General features: G+C 39.0%; 1 protein-coding gene across 4 annotated transcripts in view; it reads left to right on the top strand.

Annotated features, from left to right (window-relative positions):
• Positions 1-12,069, top strand: part of TSPAN9 (tetraspanin 9) — a 240,544-nt gene that overhangs the window by 53,203 nt on the left and 175,272 nt on the right. For 3 of the 4 annotated variants that reach the window (XM_074194642.1, XM_074194644.1, XM_074194646.1), the window contains one exon: positions 5,701-5,818. The gene's annotated coding sequence lies outside the window, so the exon portion shown is untranslated. Of the gene's footprint in view, positions 1-5,700; positions 5,819-10,974; positions 11,029-12,069 lie in introns of all 4 variants that reach the window. The other variant, XM_074194645.1, reaches the window with a different exon arrangement.

Raw genomic sequence — 12,069 nt, 5'->3', positions numbered from 1 at the left:
CCATGTAGAACTGTAATCTTCTGTATGTGAACCAGATGGTGCAGTGGATATAGCATTGGGTCTAGAGTTAGAAAGACCTGAATTCAAATCCCAGCCTCAGAGATTCACTAGCTGTGTGATCCTGGGCAAATCACTTAATTCTATTTACTTCAGTTTACTCATCTGTAAAATGATCTAGAGAAGGACTTTGCAAACCACTCTACTATCTTTGCTAAGAAAAGTAGTTTTAAATACATATTTACACATAATGGGGTCATGAAGAGTTAGATATGAGTGAAATGATTAATTAACAACAATGTCTGTACTTCTTGCTGTATCTTTCTTTAGGCAATGGGATATTAAATAGAAAGTAGAAAGAATTTTGAATCTTAAGTCACAGGATTTGAGTTTGACTCAGCAATTTACTTACCTATGTGACCCCTTTTCTTGGGGCTTCAGTTTATGTTGCTCCTTCCCTGTGAAAGGAAGAGATTAGGTTAGATGATTTCCGAGTTCCCTTCCAGCCTTAGATCTATGACCCTATGAGGTCATATCAAAAAGCCTCTTTTGAGGATGTGACCCAGGATGCAATTGCCTATTTAGTAGTCTTGGAGCCTTGGGGGAGGGCTAATGATGATGATGATCATTAGATAGGGAAATACAGTGGTTGCAAGGATCTCCTGACACTTAGTTTTGTTCTTTATGTCATGATGGAAGGTAGATTTATAGTATGTTAGAGCTGAAAGGACTGGTCTCCTTATTAAAATAAGATGAATCTCCTATTTTAAAATAGGTCTATAGATAGGAAGTGATTTGTCCAGTGTTACCCAACTGTTTCATTGCAGAGCCAGGATTAGAATCCAGGTGTCACATTTTGACAAGGTGGCAGAAGGACAATCATGATGTGTAGAGGACCTGGAAAGAATACTAGATGAGTATGAACTGAAGGAAATAAGTATATTTAATTTGAAGTTCTTAACAATTAGTGCTAAGTGGAATAAGTTGCCGCAGGAAGTTTCCCTTTTCAGATAAGACTTATTTCAAATTATTGTTCAGGTATGTGTTGGATTTGAGGTCTGTTCCAACTCTGAAATGCTGTAAGTTTGTGTTTATTGGCAAGAGTTCTTTCAGATAGGTGTTCTTTTCATTATAACATACTACTTCTCAGTTGGGATTCTAGGAGAGTAAGTTTAGAACTCTGGGGACCCCTTGACTGCTAAGTATGTTTAATATCTGAGGTGGCATTCTTTCTGGAAGGACAGAGGTCAGTGAGTCCATAGGACAGGTCTTGACAAGCATTGGAAAGTTCCCTGATTAGGGAGCAGGAATTTGGAGAGTCCCCTTATGGGACTCAAAGGTGAAAGGAAGTGATAAGATATAGTCAAAAGAATAGGTACAGGTTTATTACGTGAACTGTTTGTAAAGGAGGCCAGGAGGAATAATAATTAATAACTGCTATATAGCACTTTAAGATTTGAGCAGGCATTTTATGACTCTAATGCCAACACTTCAGAGTTAAGGTTGAGATGAAATGAGGCATTTGAAAGTCATTGAATATTTAACAAAGGAGGTTTACTTTGCACTACTACAGCAAGAAGATGCAATAAGAATGTAGAAACACTTAGATTAGCTGTATTCCTCCATCTCCCCTCCATCTGGAAATGTGTCTGATCAGTAAGTTGTCTTCAGGGCATGATAACTGGTATGATATTAGGCAGCCCAGCAAGTCTGAAAGCCTGAACTACATGTGGTTGGAATTTTTTATGCCCTGGCTGACCAGGAAACTGAGTCCAATAAAGCCCCTGGGGCAGCTTTGTATTCTTTGTGATAAAGTCTCCTATTTTAGGGAAGAAAGAAGTTGTATCAAGGCAGGGGTATGTGGTATACATTTGACAGTGTTTAACAATATTTAACAGCCCCCCCAAAAAAGGTATATGTGATACATCTTTAACTTAATAGACATTATTAAAATTTTCCCACCCCCTCTGCAAAGGGTGTGTGGCATGCTTTGAGTCTATACAATCAACAAAACAGTGTAGTAGGCTCTGATTTATGGTGTTTCCCAATTTCTGAGGTATAAATGCTCTCACTGACAATTTAAGAGTTGGATTCTCTTCAGCCAACATGAGCTGACTCCACCACACATGGAACTCATATAAGCTCTGAGAATCCTTATCCCACCTTGAGATTCAATTTAATCAGTCAGTTCTAAGTCAATTCTAGAAAGGGGCAAGGTGGTATTATGAGAACATGTGATAGTAAAGTATCACCCCAAAAGTCTGTGCTATTCTCTTACCAGTAAATACAGAGTATAGGGAAAAGTAGTTTAGAGCCCACAATTGGGACTCCTCATTTCTAGGAGTCCTTTTCTCTCATTTGTGCAATTCTTTGGAAGTTTCCCCTTAAGCATGGTGAAACTTTGTTCATCTGTTCTTGGCTCCTAATGTGCATAGCAGCAAGACCTTCTGAATTCCCAAGATTTTCTACACCTAGAATTTAGGAAACTCAGATTCTGAGCTTTAAGTCTTCTTTATAACTGAGTATGCTGCATTCTTCTCTCGCTTTAGCCCACCCCCTCTGCTGCCCCAGGGAAGGCATCAGGGCTGGGACACCATGGCTAACAGTGATAACTTGTTTCTTGATAACTCAAGTGCTTCAAAATGCTGGGGGGAGGGGTAGTGCAAGCATTATCCCTATGTCATGGATGGGTAAAGCTGAGGGGCAAGAAAATAGCTTGTTCATTGGGAACCTAGTCACCCAACTCCCTTTCCCTCCTCCAGGGATTTCACTGAATGTCTTGCACTCTTGTACCTGATTTTTTCTCATCATACCTATCTTCACATGGGACCCCTTGCTTTCAGCAAGTTTCCCTCAGACTTGTGTAAGTGCTGTGGGGGTAGTTGAGAGGCCCAGCAAGGGAAGTGGTGCTTCCTTTCCTGTGGATGAGGTATAGACCTTGAGACCCATGGCTTATAGCCAGAAGAGGCACAGGATATGCTGGGGCTGGTGAGAATGCCAGGAACCTAATGCATCCCAAAAATGGAAGTGCAGCAACAGCTGTCTGCCTGTATCTTGCTGGGTGGTGGAGCCAAGCAGAGTTGGGAGGAAGGCATGGAGACCCCCACCATGAAATATTCCTTGAATTGGGAATATCTGTGGGAAGCTCCCAATAATTCTTCATATAGAGGTTGGAGTACCATGACTTCTATGCCTATTATTTCTCTCCCCTCCCCAGGACCTTTCTTGGTCTCTGTCACCTTTCAGTTGAAATTTTAGCTATCTTGGATGTTTTCTCCTAGGATTTCCAAAAATCCCACCTCTGAAGACTTGGCTGATATCTGCCCTTCAATCGATTCAAAGACAGTCTCATACCCAAAGTTACTCTCACTCCCTCTCATACCCTTGTCACCAAGTAACCCTCTCAACATAATGTCCTGGGATATTAGAACTGAAAGCCTGGAGGTTTGTTCAATCCCCTTCTTTTATAGATGAGGAAACTAGACTCCAAGTGAGAAATGAATTTAACAGGGTCAATCACACACCAGTTAGTGATAGCCAACCTTAGAGTCTAGTATCCTGAAATGACCCCTCTTTTCTACTTTCAGGTTGGGAGTATGAACAGAGTATGGACAGAGTCTTGAAGCTCAGTCAATTGACTGTTTTGTGTAGGGTTCAAGGTGGCAATCAGTCCATAGGTCTGTGAGCAATGAAGGCTTGCCAGGTGCTTTCCTCACAGCATCCTATTTTACAACTTTGGAAGCTATTGCTCAGTAGGTTGAAGTGATTTGTTTATTATTATATGACTAATGAATCAGTAGTATAGTTGGCTCTAGAATTCAGTATTCTTTCTTCCATCTTACAGCCTGGTCTATCCCATTGCTTTGTGTCATCCTTACTTTCTTTGTTTCCCCCAAGCTAAGCAAAGGGGGCCATCAGGAGTCAGTCTTATTATTGAATTGTTTTAGAAGAATGAAAGGGATTTTAAAAATCATTTACTTCCACATTCTCATTTTGTAGATGAGGAAATGGAATATAGGGAGATGACTTTACTTGTTCAAGGTCATTGAGGTAGTAAGTAGCATAGTTTAGATTTGGACCCAGGTCTCTTGACTCTGAATCCATCATTCTTTTCATTATGTCAAGTTCTCTTCAGTAATATTGCTTTTATTAAATAGCAAGTTGAGCTTTGAAGATAGAAAACCTAAATTGGGAACAGATCTGCTGCAAGAATAACCCCATCCCCCACTACCGATTACCCTGCAGAAGCCCTTTATAAACAAAGACTTGAGCTTTAGTCTGTCAGAGTCAGGAGCACAAATAAGTGGATTCTCTGTACTTTGTGGAAGTCATTTCTTGTTATGCAGTTGGTCTTTTCAGACATTTCCACTCACTGGATTATAGCTACTGTTAACAGTGCTATCTTGCAAGGACAGAAGTTTATGGCCATAATGGTTAGTACACTGTCTAAGCCAAACACATACCAACAGTACTGTACTCCTTTCTGTCAGTCTTAAGACTGCCCCTATTTAAAACCCCATATAAATTCTCATCATCCAGGAATCCTTCCCCAACTAACTCCAATATTTTAAGTACTTAGTTTACACTACCCAAGTATACCCTATTTTAAGCAAATGCAGCATAATGTATGAAAATCTGGAAGCTAAATCAGGGGCAGCTGTTTGCTTTACAAAAAAGAATCCACAAGAAGATTCCTCCATCCATTAAGCTTCCTGCTGTGCTGAAAATATTTACACACACATTTCAGCAGCACAAATATTTTTAAAATCAAAGTGTACCTGTGTTCTTCATATTTGTTGAATGATCTTTGTGGTTTTCACCACAAGGGGTTCAATTCAGTCTTAAAGTGTACAAAGTACTGTGTTGGGCACTGGGGATGCAAAGACAAAAGCATCTTTTCAATTCTTACTTTTGAAAAACATTAAGAAATATATTTTTAATGTGTCTTACTTGTCTACACCTAGGCTACTGAACTGAAGGCTTATCTCCCCTTCCATAGCTCCCTATGATATCTAATACAAGGCTCTTTTCACACCATGCTTGCTTACCATTAACTCAGAATTCTTGAGTGTCTTGAGCAGATCTTTCTGCTCCTCTGTTCTCTCCAAGAGGCCATGAACTAATCATAATCCCGAAAAGAGTAACATGTAAATAAGGATAGGTTGTTTTTAAAAAATGTCATTTGTTTTACAACTTTTCAAACATTTATTTTTTAAAAAGTTTGAGTTCAAAATTCACTCCTTCATCTCCTCTCCCACCCCACTCCAACAAGTATGATTAAATGGGTCATTTATTGACTTGTGACTTTTGTGTGGGCTTTGATTTCTTTTTTTTTTTTCATCTCTGCTTTGGTGAAGCAAATGCTAGAAAAGAATCAGAATAAGACTATTGGGTCTTAACTCAAAAGTGAATAAGTATACCCAGATCAACTTCTGAAAGTCATAATACATTCTGTTGACATAGATTCCTAGAACTGGAAGGAATTTTAGATTATTGATTATTACCTTGTTTTACAAAAAAGGAATTCAGACTCAGAGAAGTTATAGAATTGTAGCATCATTGATTAAAACTGGAAGAGACTTCAGAGATCATCTACACCAGCTCACTTATTTTACAGATAACATAATTGGTCCTACTAGTAATTGCACATAGTCAAGTAGCAGAGTTGAGATTCATCCTGTGTTGTCTGATTCCTTTCCCCAGACCTTCTCACTTCACCACCTATCCTGCTTCCAGCTCAACTCCTGAAGCTATCATCTAGGGAAGTAACTTTTGTGGAGGAAGGGCTGGCCGTCCCTACCAGCTGTCATTTTTGGAGCAGGTAAGTGATCTTGTTGAAGCAGGGAGAGGAAGGTGGGAGATATGGGGAGAAGGCAGTATGTGCTAGGAAAGTTAACTATTACCACCTCTCTAAGAATACTGATGTACATAACATTACGTCTTTGAACAAGAACCTCTGGAATAAGCAGTGTCTTTTAGACCACTGGCCACTCTACCAGTCCAAGGCTTGATGTCATCAATGAGCAGCAATCACCGTGGAGAAGGAGCCTGCCTTCCTCATTATCAATACCACATACCAACCAATTACTACCAAATATCTCTGATAGTGGCTGTACTTGTAAGATAGCTCATCTTACTTTCAGCATAGCCCCCCTTAGCCATCACTCAGGAAAGCAATCCCTGGGAGAGGTGATCTGGTTTCTATTTATGTGGGTGCTATAGCTATAACTACTGAAGACCCAGAAGAGAAAGTATTCACCACCAAAGTCCTTGCACCTCAAATGGTTCAGCATCAGAAACTGATGAGATTTTATGAGTGGAAATGACATCAAAGAAGAAACATCATAATCTTTCTTGCAGCTGCACTCTAAAGTACAGAAATTTTCCATCTGTATTATAGCTAAAACTTTTATATGTGTTCTTTCTTCCTATTAGAATGTGAACTCTTTGAAAGCCAGCACTATTTTACATTTCTACTATATCTTTGAATTTAGCACAACCATATAGTAAAGGCATAGTACCTTTTCACTCATTCATCCATTCATTCATTTATATACCACAGTGGGCTCTCTTTTTTCCCTCTAAAGAAGGCAAATATGCTGACTATTGTCATCATTTTTACTGGAACAATTCAACTAATGTGGAACAGTTGCTATACCAAGGAGGCCAAAATAGCCCAGAAACCTTCTTAGCCAGTTAACATTTGATCCCTTTGCCAAGTGGAGAGAGATGATAGTCAAGGGAAACACAGATATAGAATACAAATTTATTTATAAAACTCAAGGACAATGGTGGAAGATTATTAGCTGTAGTGCCTTATAAAACCAAAAACCCCACAAAAGTGAATAGTAAACACAAAGGTTTACATGGGATCCAAATGATGTACAACAATGTGGTACCAATAATGTTTACATATGAAATTGTCAGAAGAATTTCATATTGGCATAAAGTAGAATGTATTAGTCATTGTTTCCTGTAATACATGTTTATCATGAATGATGGAAGAAATACTACTTTTCTCCCCTTCTTCCTTGATTTCTGATGATATGGAAACAAAATTTAGGAAGACAAAATTGGCAAGACAGGCTGGACCATATTAAATATACACCAAAGAAATCTATCTGGGATTTTGCAACATAATTCTTTAAAAAGATTTTATTTATTTTTGAATTTTACAATTTTCCCCCTAATCTTGCTTCCCTCCCTCCACCCTCCACATACCTCCATGGTATACATTGATCTAAGTTGAATGTGATGAGAGAGAAATCATAAACTTATGGAGGCCCCGGGCACCTGTGGAGCCTGTTCCCCTCACCGATGGGGGGAGGGGGGGAGGAGAAGGGGTCTGTCTGACCATCTGTGGCTTGTGGGAGCACTTCCCGAGCTGGCCTCTCAATGGGCCCCACCTCCCCCGTCGAGTTTTTTTCCACCTGAAATCACATAATAAGATAACAATTCTTTTTCTAAATTGAAGGTAATAATCTTTAGTCTTTGTTCAAACTCCACAATGCTTTCTCTGGATACAGATGGTATTCTCCATCTCAGATACCCCCAAATTGTGCCCGATTGTTGCACTGATAGAAAGAGCAAGTCCATTAAAGTTGATCATCACCCCCATGTTGCTGTTAGGGTGTACAGTGTTCTTCTGGTTCTGCTCATCTTGCTCAGCATCAGTTCATGCAAATCCTTTCAGGCTTCCTTGAATTTAGGGCGGCTAGGTGATGCAGTGGACAGAGCACCTGCCCTGAAGTACCTGAAGTCAAATCCAGCCTCAGACACTTAATAATTACTTAGCTCTGTGGCCTTGGGCAAGCCACTTAACCCCATTTGTCTTGAAAAAACCTTAAAAAAAGAAAAAAAAAGAGTCTTCCCTGAATTCCTGTCCCTCCTGGTTCCTAATAGAACAATAATATTCCATGACATACCACAGTTTGTTAAGACATTCCCCATTCACTCACTTTCCAATTATTTGCAACCACAAACAGAACTGATTTTGCAACACAATTTTGAAAATAATAAGAGATTTCTTTATAAGATATCTCAGAAAAGGAAAAAAATTACTAAAAAGACAAGAAAAAGAGCACAATATACAATAATCACGAAGATTTCGGAAGACTGATTATGATATTTGTCTGAAATATAGAATGACACCTATTTTTTTTAGACATGACCAGTGTATAGATTTGTGTTGCTTGACTATGTTTATGTGTTACACAATAGAATTTTTATGTTTTATAAGATGAAGAAAGGAGTGAAATGTTACCTTATTCTTCATCTCACTTTTCCTGTTTATAGAATGGGAAGAATTATGGATAAGAAGGGTTGTTGAGCTCTTTGGAAGAAAGATCCTGGCTTGTTATCCTTATTTTTCAGCTTCATCTATTTCCTATATAATACAATATGTATGTTAGCCAGGTCTTTGTAGTGATTATCTTCTGCTTCTTCTCTCTTCATTTTACATCAACTAATGTAAAACATCCTAGGGTTCTCTGAATCTCTTCCTTTTTTTCATTTCTTCTGACACATTGATATTGAATGACATTCATATGCCAAAATTTATTTAACCATTTTCTAGTTGATGGGCACATATACTTTTCCCCTTTTTTTGCTACAACAAAAAAATGTTGCTTTAAATACTTTGTACATATTTTGTTCCCTCTTTCTTTGACTTCTTTGGAGTTCAAGCAAAATAGTAGCTTGCCAAGTCAAAGTATATACACACTTTAGTGTCCTTAAGGGTATAGTGCCACATTTCTTTCTAAAATAGTTTGTTTGTTCTATGTAACAGTGCCACTAACAATACAGATGCATAGCTATCCTTCCACAACCTCTACAATAATTGTTATTTTCCTTTTCTTTTGGTTATCTTTGCCAGTCTTATAGGTGTGAAACGGAACCCAAAGTTGTTTTAATCTGCATTTTTCTTATTATTAGTGATTTGCAGCATTTTAGATAGTTACTGAAGCTTGACTTGCTTCTCGAATCTGTTGATCATTTGTCTAATGATGAATGAATGACTCATATTTATTTATATCAATTTCCTATATTCCTTTGTGTGAGACTTTTAACAGATAATTTTGCAAAGATTCCCCCGCCCCCGCCCGCCACTTAACTGTTTCCCTTCTTAAATTTTCAGTTGGGAATTTATTCTATCTCCTTCTGTGGCCCCAATTAGAGGTTAGAGATCATGCTAGTCTAAAGACCTTTGCAAGATGACCTCCTCCTCCTCCTCCTCCTCCCCGGCCTCCCCACTGCTTGTTTATGGTCATTTAGCTTGTTGTTACTTGTACAGCAACCTAACGGGTTGGTTCTATCCCTGCTATTGTTCCTATGGGTCAGAGCCAAAATCTTAGTGATTTTAGCCTCTTTTTACCCTCCTCACTCTCCTACCACCCAAAATTCCAATTCAGAGTTCCCTCAGGTTTCACATTTTGTTTGTTAAAAGTTAGGCTAGCTTCCTGATAAAGTCCTACTCAGAACATTCATCGGCTTCTGGCCATATTTATTGGAATTGGAATTTGTTTCTGATCACCATGGCAAGTCTACTCAGAGCACCCCCATTTGCTAGAGTTTGCTATTAGCTTCCACCTTCCCTGCCATGTTCCAGCTCTTGTCTCCAGTTTTCTGGTCATCTTGTTTAGTACAGCACTGTTTGCAGTGGAACATGTTGGAATGCCTCTTTGGTCTTTTTGATTATTGTTCCATCTAGAACCTTTTTCTGGAGGTGTTTGCTGGAGAGTTGGGTTCTGGTACAACTTTTCATGGCATCATCTTAGCCTGAGGTCTGTTTTTTTGTTTTTCTTTTTGCCCCTAGTTTTCATCACTGACATTTTTTTCTCTAAATAACTCCTCTCCCCTCCCCCTCTCCTTACCAGCTATCTTTTGCCTGAGAAGCTGGTACTATACTTGGGGACAAAATTGGATTTCATTTGAGGTATCACTTCCTCATGAATAGGTCCCCTAAGAACAATAAAAGGTTGGGAGCATTTCATTTATGTACCCTGGTGCAACTAGACCTCTCACATACAGGCTTATGTATGTGCTTGTGTGTTCACCTTTAAGGAAGTCTTGTGTATTGTATTACCTATGTAGCTTGTTGCTGACTGCCAGGTCAGATTTCTTTAGTAGAATTTTCTGATTACAGACTTCATTGCTCTCCCTGTCCTTCCTCTCCCCTTCCCCCCCAACCCGGATGGTATGTCACTGGGCATTGAGCTGGCGTGGGGTGGATTTGGTTAATAGCTGGCCCACATTCCTTTCATTCTTTTCTCACAGGAAAAATGCATGGAAATAACTCTCTGGTGAAGAAGGCTTTCAGGGAGAGGGGCCGGCTGCGTGACACCATCTCTCACATTTGGTGCCTCCCTGGCTCCTCTCCAGCCTCTTATCATCCTTTGCTTCATCTCCCCATAGTGAGAGATCCTTCTTGGCTGGACAGTCACATGTTAGATTCTACTGGACTTTGAGTGAAAAGTTAAAATACAAAATAAAACAAATATTTATTATATTATTTCCTAAGCAATAGGAGAAAAAGACATTGAGGAAAGCAAGAGTCCAATCCTCATGCAACTTTGTCTAGTGGGGAAAAAGATACCAACAGAGGTAACTACAGCATAATGGCTCCAACAAATCCTGGATTTAGTTGTCTTCTTCCCTGACTATATTGTTTCTCCCTTTCTCAGAGACACCATATCTTCGAATAGTTCCCAAATTGGGGCTTGAAGGAAGTTAAGTTTGTATTTCATTATATTAAATTTTTGCTTATTTTGTTTTATGTAATCAGCATCTGAGACTAAAAAAAGCCTTTCTCAACTTCTAGTTACCAAAAATACATCAATTTTCATAAAATGGAACATATATGTAGATATTTAACTTTTATTTCAGTCACTCTCTGACTCTTTGTGATCTCATTTGAAGTTTTTTCTTGGTGAAGGTACTAGAATGGTTTACCATTTCCTTCTCTAATTCATTTTACAGATGAGGAACCTAAGACAAACAGGGTTAAGTGACTTGTCCAAGGTCATACAGCTAGTAAGTATCTGAGGCGGGATTTGAATTTAGGTTTCCCTGATTCCAGACTAAGGCTCAGTGCTTAATCCATTGCAGTGTCACCTAGCTGCTATAAACATGTAACTATAAAGCTCCAAACTAGATGAGAGGACTTTGCTTTACATAGAGCTTTCTTCCTATTGTCTTTTCAGCCACATCCCTTTCAAATCCCTGGAACTCAACAGGGGTTAATAGTGGGGAATGAGGACATTTTCCCCTGTGGAGTCAGATTTGGTGGAAGTAAAACACTTTTATTTTCTAAATGGAGTAAAAATTCTCCCCTTTTCCTTTATTTTCCAAGTTATAAACACTTGGGTCTTCATTTTTTAAGGAAAAAAAAGACATCAACTGTCTCTTATTCATGTTTGGTAATGCCCATCTCTAGATTGAGGATGTTGTGAGATCCTCATTTCCCTGTCTCTTCTACTAAGATCATTATTCTCATATGTAAAAGGTGGTGGGATGGGTTTCCCTAGAGTCCCCTTCAGCCCTGGGCTTCTCTCATGGCTCTAATTTTAACTAGACATAACTCCTAATTTTCTAGGTCTAGGAAAAGAGTGTGATAAAATGACTTTCTCCTTTAACAGGTCTGCTAGGATTTTCATCTCAACTTTCAATAATCCTTTTTTATTCTTTTTCTTTTTTGCTCTCCCCAAAATATTTTCTTTCTCCAAATCCTTTCTTAAAACTTCTCATTTTTGTCAAGTAAAATTTGAGACAGAAAGAAAACTAATTTTGAGACTGATAGAACTGCCCTTTCCACCAGTGGGGCACTCAGTGCCTTCTTGAGACATCTTGCTTTGGTGGACAGGATCCAGCTGAGATCATCTCACAGACTGATTAAGCCTGCTAAAAGAGCTGGGTCCTTGCCAGGCCAAGTGTATATGTAGCACACAGGAAAAAGAAGCTTTGGTTCCCAGGAGGATCCTTTCTTTGTGCTTGCTCTTCAGTTTGGGAGTCCCTTATATAGAGATCTAACCCCATCATTTTACGGAAGTCCAGAGAGGTGACACAGTCAGGTTT

Source organism: Macrotis lagotis, chromosome 7, assembly GCF_037893015.1.
Source record: "Macrotis lagotis isolate mMagLag1 chromosome 7, bilby.v1.9.chrom.fasta, whole genome shotgun sequence".
NCBI lineage: Eukaryota > Metazoa > Chordata > Mammalia > Peramelemorphia > Peramelidae > Macrotis > Macrotis lagotis.
This window is presented reverse-complemented; position numbering and strand designations above follow the sequence as displayed.